The sequence below is a fragment of the Elephantulus edwardii genome, unplaced genomic scaffold, assembly GCF_000299155.1.
Source record: "Elephantulus edwardii isolate Elephantulus edwardi_28Jun2011 unplaced genomic scaffold, EleEdw1.0 scaffold00082, whole genome shotgun sequence".
NCBI classification, from domain to species: Eukaryota; Metazoa; Chordata; class Mammalia; order Macroscelidea; family Macroscelididae; genus Elephantulus; species Elephantulus edwardii.
The window spans coordinates 2,369,789-2,378,192 of NW_006399832.1; positions in this window are offsets into that span (position 1 = coordinate 2,369,789).

Consider the following 8,404-nt stretch of genomic DNA (forward strand, 5'->3'; position numbering starts at 1 on the left):
CGTGTACACGCGCGCGCGCGCGTGCAAGGAGAAATGTACCAAATCTGCGAAGTGGAAGGGGTAATTGTGGAGGGGTGAGGTTTTGAGATGATGGTAACTGTGCACTTGTTTAAGTTAAATTGCCAAAGCTTCTCCTCTCAGTAAAAATGTTTGATCTATGGCGCTGTCAATTTAAAGTGTTTAAAGAGAAGCAAAAGCATAGATTTTAAGCTACTTTGCCCAGCACCCATTCATCATGCATCAAGGGTTTTAAAGTTTCATGGTTGCTGTGGTTTAACATCTCAACTCTCTGACACAGAATCCGAATGGAGGAAATAATTCTGGAGCCAGAGGCTTATGACTAAAGGAAAAGAATCTTGGTTTAAAAAAAAAAATCACAAAAGTACTCATTTCTGTTCATGAAAAAAAGGGTATTTATTTTATTTTGAAGGTCAAAGGATGTTAGTAATTAGAAGTAGACTCAAAACCAGCTTTTAATTAGAAATTGTTAAAACAATACTTACAATTACTTTGCAGGAGGGTGATGAGAGACTTTTAAAAAAAAAAAGAAAGAAAGAAAAAAACAAAACCCAGTCAAACCTGCAGCAGCTCTATCTCCTTTCCAATAGAGGATGGGTTCCCAGGCCTTTTGTTGCAACTATCATGTATTTTCATCAACATTTCTTTGTCATCCCCTATATGTTATCTGAATGTAACATTTTAGATCCTTCTTTGTTTTTGGTAGATTTTGGATGCATGAAGTAGACCAAAGCAGACTCCTAGTGAATAACATGAAATTTGGCTTTGCAGTTAAGTGCTCTGTAAAACTGCTCTACTTGCGAACATTACCTTTGCTGGGAAGGACTTTCTTATCTACATGGAAGTGGGTAATGTGAGTGTCTAACAGGCTATAAATGCTTAAGTGCTTTGTTTCACAGTGCATTTTCAGTAAAGGTCAAAATAAATTCATCTTCCTTTAGTGCAGTATTTATGTTTGTGCAAGATTTGGAATAAAATTTCCATTAAACATCCGTATGAAAAAGCGAAAGGAAAATGGAAGCTGTGGTCTGGTTTGGTTTTTCATGGACCGAATGACCTTCATTTGAAGATGGAAACAGTTTGAAGAAAACCAGTCAGTTACTAAACATTGAGTTTGAACAACGTAGAGATACTATTTTACTAGTATTTAAGAGAAATGAAGCAGGCTCTTTGAAATTTTAATTTAAATATTCCTGGAAATAATGGAAGACAGATAATCTTGCTGTTCCAGGCTTGAAGAATAGGAGCAGTAACATCCTTGCCTACCTCACAGGGTTCTGGATAAAAGATCCAACAAGAATATTAGTTAGTAAGTCATTATTATATTATTGTTGATGGTATCAAATTATTATCATCATCATCAGTAGCAATTGTATTGCTCTGACATTATTCCCAAGCTAAGATTTAAAATCAGGAACTTGGAAGTAAGGTTTGAAAATAAGCTTAGTTAGAACTCCTTTGCTTACAGCATAGAAATGAAAAGGTCATTCACATCTCATTTTAGCTGCACTCATGATATGTGGTTACCAGGAGCAGGCTCATATTAAAAAACAAAGGATAATAGTTTACTCCCTTCCTCGTTTAAAAATACAACTTGTTAAAATCAGCATACAGATATTGTTTATTTAACTTGTTCAAGAAGTTATGAAGTACCATCTAAGTGTTGAAATTTAAGACTCATTCCAGCTTCTGGGGTGCATAAAGAACACAAAATAATATTAAATTGGAAGTTGCAAGAATCTGATTATAAGTTGAAGTGTAGGACACAGTATTAATTTTTGTACATTTTTGATGTTTTCATTTTTAAAACAGAAAATTAAGGAGGATTTGTATAGAAATATTAAGATTTCAGTTTTACCCTTTACCTATTCAGTTTTTTCTTTATGTAAATATGTTGTTGTAGGTTTGGGACTGTGCTTATTATAAACACAATAATAGCCTCATGACAAAAGCTTTCTCAGATGGTTACAGTATAGAATATTAATCTTTCTGTTGCCTATATAACTAAATCTCTTAAGTAAAAATGCTTATGAAAATCAGAATTGAAAACAACCAACCATTCAAGTTTTAAATACTAATTTTCTGTTTCCTTTTTTTTTTTCTCCACCAGGAAATACACATCATGATTCTTCTAGGTAGTTTAGGGCTGGTTCATAATGCTTAATGTTGGATATACAATTATTTCTGAAGTATGTTGTTGTTATGTGCTGTTGAGTGAGAATGAATTCATAGCTGACCTGTAGTGGGTTTTCAGAGGTTGTAAATCACACAGGAGGAAATTACTCATTTTTCTCCCTTGTAGCAGCTGGTGGATTAGAACCGCGTGCCTTTGAGTTGGCAGCATAACTTTTTACCACTAGGCCACCAGAGTTCCCTTCTTAAAGTATGTTGTTGTTGTGTACCATTGAGTTGAAACCAACCCATAGGTGACCCTCCAGAAGATTAGATTCTGTGGTTTGTATCCACTACAAGAAAGGACTGTCCTCTCATGACCTATTTCCATCCCATAATCATGTATTGTCCTTGATAAAGTCAAGATCTTTGATGTTTGTGGGTTTGCTTCTAGGCAATGGGGAGGAAGATGGAAGTAGTAAAGCAACAACAATGTCTCTCTGGAAATTAAGCTTTGTTCCTTATCCTGATCTTGTGTCAAAGCATTCTATTTCCAGCTCTCCACATCCCTTTCTACTTTTCAGATGTATGCCCAGAAAAAGTATTCACACTATAAAAGCTGTTAAAAATGATGGTTTAACTTAGTTTATCCATAGACTTTTTGAAAAGAATTTTTATTTCAATAGATTATGTCTCATATTTTATCTTATTTTTCTTTTATATTTTATTGCATCTACTTTACCCTTCCCTTTCCCTACTAGCAACGCTTTCATCCAGTCTGTTAGCCTTTCTCATTGGTACCATTGTTGTAACTTCCTACCTGTTTTCTCTTGTTCTAGTCTCCTACCATTCTGCTTAGAGCTCACAAACCAGTCTAAGAGATGGATCAACACAGTAACTGTAACAGTGAACTCTTTGGCACATCAGAAATTGTGAGAATGGCATAGGATAGGGCGAGGCTTGGATCTATTGTTTATAGAACCACTATCACTCATAGTCATCTCAATAGCACCTAAAAACAACAACAATAATCTTCTACTTCCATCACATGACTTTTCTACACTAAATATGCTAGTAGCTTACCCTTTTCTAAAGGGCAAAGCCCTAACTCCATATACTGGTCTTTAAATTCTTCACTGATTTGGTTCTAGCCTCCTTATTCAGACTATCTCCTATTCCTAACTTACCAAATCCTGTTACTGCAGTGAAATTCCTTTCAGAACACTTTACACATCTCAGTACCAGTTTTTTGTGCTGGAGACAACTCCCAGCTGCCCGCCTTTGTTTGCTGTGATTGTTGGTTTTGCATGCCACCTTGGCTAGGCTCTGATTCCCCGTGGTTTTGCCAAGCACTAGACTAGTTGTTCCATAATGTAACCTAACACTGTGTAATGTACTTTCCATATGCAACCTAATGTAATGTGATCAATCAGGTAAAAGGGAAGCTGCTTAGGATGTGTCCTTCCTTCAGACATTTTCAGACATAGATCTTTTAGGCAGAGCTCACTCTTTGTCTCCTTTATTCTTCATTTTCCCTGCTTTCTGACCTAAGGATTTTAGAATACAAATCTGCATAAGTCTCCAGTCCTTTGAGATCTGCCCTATGGATATTGGACTTTCCAGATGGCACAAATGCATAACCCAATCCCTTGAAATAAATCAATCAGCATCTCCATAGATAGGTAGATAGTAGGATGTGGTATTGTTGGTGTTGTTAGGTGCCGTTGTGTCCTATTCCACTTATAGTGACTCTATGAACAAGATCAGTATCCTGTCCTATCCTGTGCCGTCCTCAGAATCTCTGACACACTCAAATGCATTGCTGTCGCCACTGTGTCAATCTGTCTGCTTGAGGGTCTTTCCTCTCCTTTGCTGTCCATTTACCTTTCTAAACATGTCGCTTTCCAGGAAATAAACTTTCCTAGCAACATGTCCAAAGTATGTGAGATGAAGCTTTATTGTAGTTGCCTCCAAAGAACACTCTAGTTGTACCCTCTTCAAGACGTATCTGTTTGTGCTATTGGCAGTTCATGGCATATTCAGTACTCATCTCCATCATCACAGCTCAAAGGCATCAATTCTTCTTCTGTCATTCTTATTCATCATCCACATTCTACAGCTGTCAGATACATAGCAAGTGAGTGGAAAGACCATGGCCTGAAGGAGGCATACTTTATTCCTTACATAGTTAGATATACACCTCACTGGTTCTATTTTTTAACAAACTCTCCATTTGTGTAATTCGTACTTATTTCTTGAGCTTCAGTCTATCATCTTTTCATGATTTTATTAAAATCTTCATTCTTTCAGTCAACAAACATTTGTTGAATGTGCCCAACATTGTACAAATTGTGCCAGTAACAATGAAGAATAAATCAGGTCCTATGCTATCAGGTTTGCCTGATCCAGGCCATAGTCTTTACAATTACTTGCTATGCTTCAGAGAGCTGGACAATGAGTAAGCATGACAAAAGAAGAATTGATGCCTTTGTGTTGTGGTTCTGGAGGAGTGTTGAACATTCCACGGACTGACAAAAGAACAAATAGGTCTGTCTTGGAGATGGTGAAACCAAGTTACTCTCTGGAGGCAAGGATTTTGAAGCTCCATCGCACATACTTTGGGCATGTTACCAGGAGGGACCAGTCTGTGAAGAAGGATATCAAAGAAAGGTGAAAGGACAATGCAGAAGAGGAAAACCCTGGATGAGATGGATTGATACAGTGAGTGGGGCAATAGGGGCAGGTGTGACACTGTTCAGAGCTGTTGTGCATAGGGTTACTATGAATCTCAGGCAACTCGTTGACACATAACAATAACAAAATGCTATCAATAGGGAATACATCCACATAATGGGCAAGTATTATGCTATATGATATATCTGAGGCATGGGTTGGATAAAGACAAAGTGCATAGAGAATGTCCGAGCACAGTCATTGCTCCCTATTCTAATTTCTTCCTCTTCTAAAACTTCATCATGGCCATTGGAAGCTTTCCATATACTGCTGAGTGCTATTGTAAATGCCTTGAGAATACAGAACTCAAGAAGAATATTTGAGAATACTGTTCTTCAGAACTCTCAACACCATGGCTTGGAAGCAGACGTTAATCCACTGTTAAGTCAACATGGTTGTTAACTAGGATGATTGAAGGAGAATTGATGCGTTTGGGCTGTGGTGCTGGAGAAGAGTGCTGAATATACCATAGACTGCTAGGAGAACCAAGAGGTTCATAGTGCTGTCAAAACTGGACTTCTACCTGCAGAAAACTGAAATAGGATCCATATCTCACATCATACACAAAAATCAACTCACGGTGGATCAGAGACCTAGAAGTAAAGCCCAAAACCATAACATTCATAAGAGACAAACTGGGATCAAGCTTAGAAGCACTAGTCCAAGGTATAAAGAGACTGTCAAATACAGCCAGAAATGCACAGTCTTAAGAGGATAAAATTGATGCATGGGACCTTCTAAAGATTAAATCCCTGTGTACATAAAAAAAAACCCTTTTCCCAACAGGGTGAATACCTACAGACTAGGAACAAACATTTGGTAATACCATCTCAGACAAGAGTCTTACAACAAAAGCTTACAGAACACTCCTGGGCCTCCACAAGATAAATACTGATAACCCAATTACAAAATGGACAAAAGACATGGAAAGAATTTTCACAGAGGAAGATATATGAATGGCAAACAGACTCATGAAGAAATGCTCCAAATCACTGACGATAAGAGAGATGCAAATCAAAACTACAATGAGGTACCATCTCACTCCGGTAAGAGTGGCAAAGTTTAACAGGCAGCAAGTAATAGATGCTGGGGAAGATGTGGTGAGAAAGGAACCCTTATACATTGTTGGTAGAATTGTAAAATGGTGCAAACATTCCGGAAGGCAGTTTGGCGCTTCCTCAAAAAGCTAAACATAGAAATTCCATATGACCCAGCTACTCCACTACTTAGAATATACCCTGAGAATATGAGAACTGTGGGACAAACTGAGATTTGTACACCAATGTTCATAGCAGCATTATTCACCATTGCAAGAACATAGAAACAGCCCAAATGTCCAACCACAAACGATGGATTGAGAAATTACGGTATATTCACACAATGGAATACTATGCAGCACACAGGAGTAATGATTTTGTAAATTACTACCTAAATTGGGAGAAACTGGAGAGCATTATGCTGAGGGAACTAACTCAGTTACATAAGGATAAATATTGTATAAAACCGTTGTTGTAGAATGAGTTTAAGGATCCAGGAGGGGTGGAACAGGCTGGAAGAAGAAGGATGTGGATGTGTAGGGGGAAGATGGAAATAATCATTGGGTTGTACAATTTGATGGGCCGGGGCGGGGGGGCAGTTAGGGAAATTGAAAGAATTTGTTCAAATTTGTATTTGAATTTTGTAGATAAACTAGTAGAGAAAAAAAGACATTAAAACAAACAAACAAAAAACACCAACAAAAAACAACAAAGAGATTTGTCCTCGAAGAGGGTGAGACCAGGCAGCTCCTTGGAGGCAAGGATTCTGAAGCTTCGTCTGACATACTTTGGACATGTTGCAAGGAGGGACCAGTCCTTGGAGAGGGATATTATGCTTGGGAAGGTGGAAAAACAGCACGGGAGAGGAAGACCCTTAATGAGATGGATTGATTCAGTGGCTGGGATGAAGGGGGCAGGTGTGTTGGAGACAGTAAAATTGGCACAGGAGAGAGCAGGGTTTAGGGCTGTTGTACATAAGGTCACTATGATTTGCAGGTGATTCGATGGCACATAACAACAACAAAGAACAAATAACAAGGAAAGACGTTCTCCCACGGAGCAGCTAGTGGACTCAAACAACACACTTAGGAACTGGCAACACAATTTCCTATATCTACAAGGCCACCGGAGTTCATACTCAGTTTTAATGCTTTGGTTATTTACTTTTTTTAAAATCTCACTTCAAAATATAATTAGATAACCAAGGACCATGACAAGCTGTTAGCTGAAAAAACAGAGATTGAAACAAAATCAAAACAAAAAGGATCTAAAAAATCCCTAAACAGCAGAAAACAAAAGTAACTTCAAACAACATTGGAGATACAGTTGTTGTTAGGTGTTGTCAAATCAAGCATGACTCATAGTGACTCTATGAACAGAAGATCTGAACCCTGTTCTGTCCTGCACCATCCTTACACTTCCTGATACACAAGAACCCGTTGCAGCAGTTACTATGTTAGCTCACCTGGTTGAGGGTCTTCCTCTCCTTCACCAACCCTCCACCTTCCCCAACATCATGTCTCTCTCCAAGGAATAAGCACCTCCTAGTAATATGTCAAAGTATGTGTGGTGAAGCCTCATCATTCTTGCCTCCAAATAGCACTCCAGAAGCACCCTCTCCAAGACATATCAGTTCATTCTCTTGGCTGTCCATGGGTTGTTAGTTCTCTTCTCCAATACCAAAGCTCAAAGGTGTCAATACTTTTTCTGTTATCCTTACTTCTTGTCCAGGTCTCAGATGCATAGCTAGTAATCAGAAAGACCATGGCCTAAATCAGACACACCTTAGTCCTCAAACTGACGTTAATACTCCTCACTAATTTGGAAAGGTCTCTAACTGCAGATCTCCTTATTTCCTGACTGTTCGTACCAAGGGTGTTAATTGTGGATCCAAACAAGAAGAAGCTTTTGACAATTTTCAATCTCCTCTTCATCTATCATGACACTGGCTATTGGTCCAGTTGTAAGAATCTTTGTTTTCTTGATATTGAGACACAGTCCATACTGACCACTGCTTTCCTTGATCTCCTGCAACAAGTGCTTCAAGTCCTCCTCACTTTCAGCAGACAAGATTGTATCATCTGCATAACATGGGTTATTGATGAGTGTCCCTACAATCCTGATGCTGCATTCCTCTTCATAGTGTCCAGCTTCTCAGATAATATGCTCAGCATATAGATTGAACAGGTATGGAGAGAGAATATAACCCTGACACACTCCCTTTCCAATTCTAAGCCATTCAGTGCTTCCCTGCTCCATTAATACAACAGCCTTCTGATTCAGGTTATCTGGAGTAATCCTGAGATTACTTGGGGTTGCTGTGATACTGAAATCTTTTCCACTGGGGTGTCAAATTCCAAAAGGATTTCCCATCATGGACAGGTTTTGGTGGAGCTCTCTGATTTATACAGACTAAGAAGCAGATTGTGGCATCTACTTCCTAAAGAAAAGACTTTTGAAAACCCTATAAACACTAAACAAAGAGGATAGATAAAGTAGTGCAG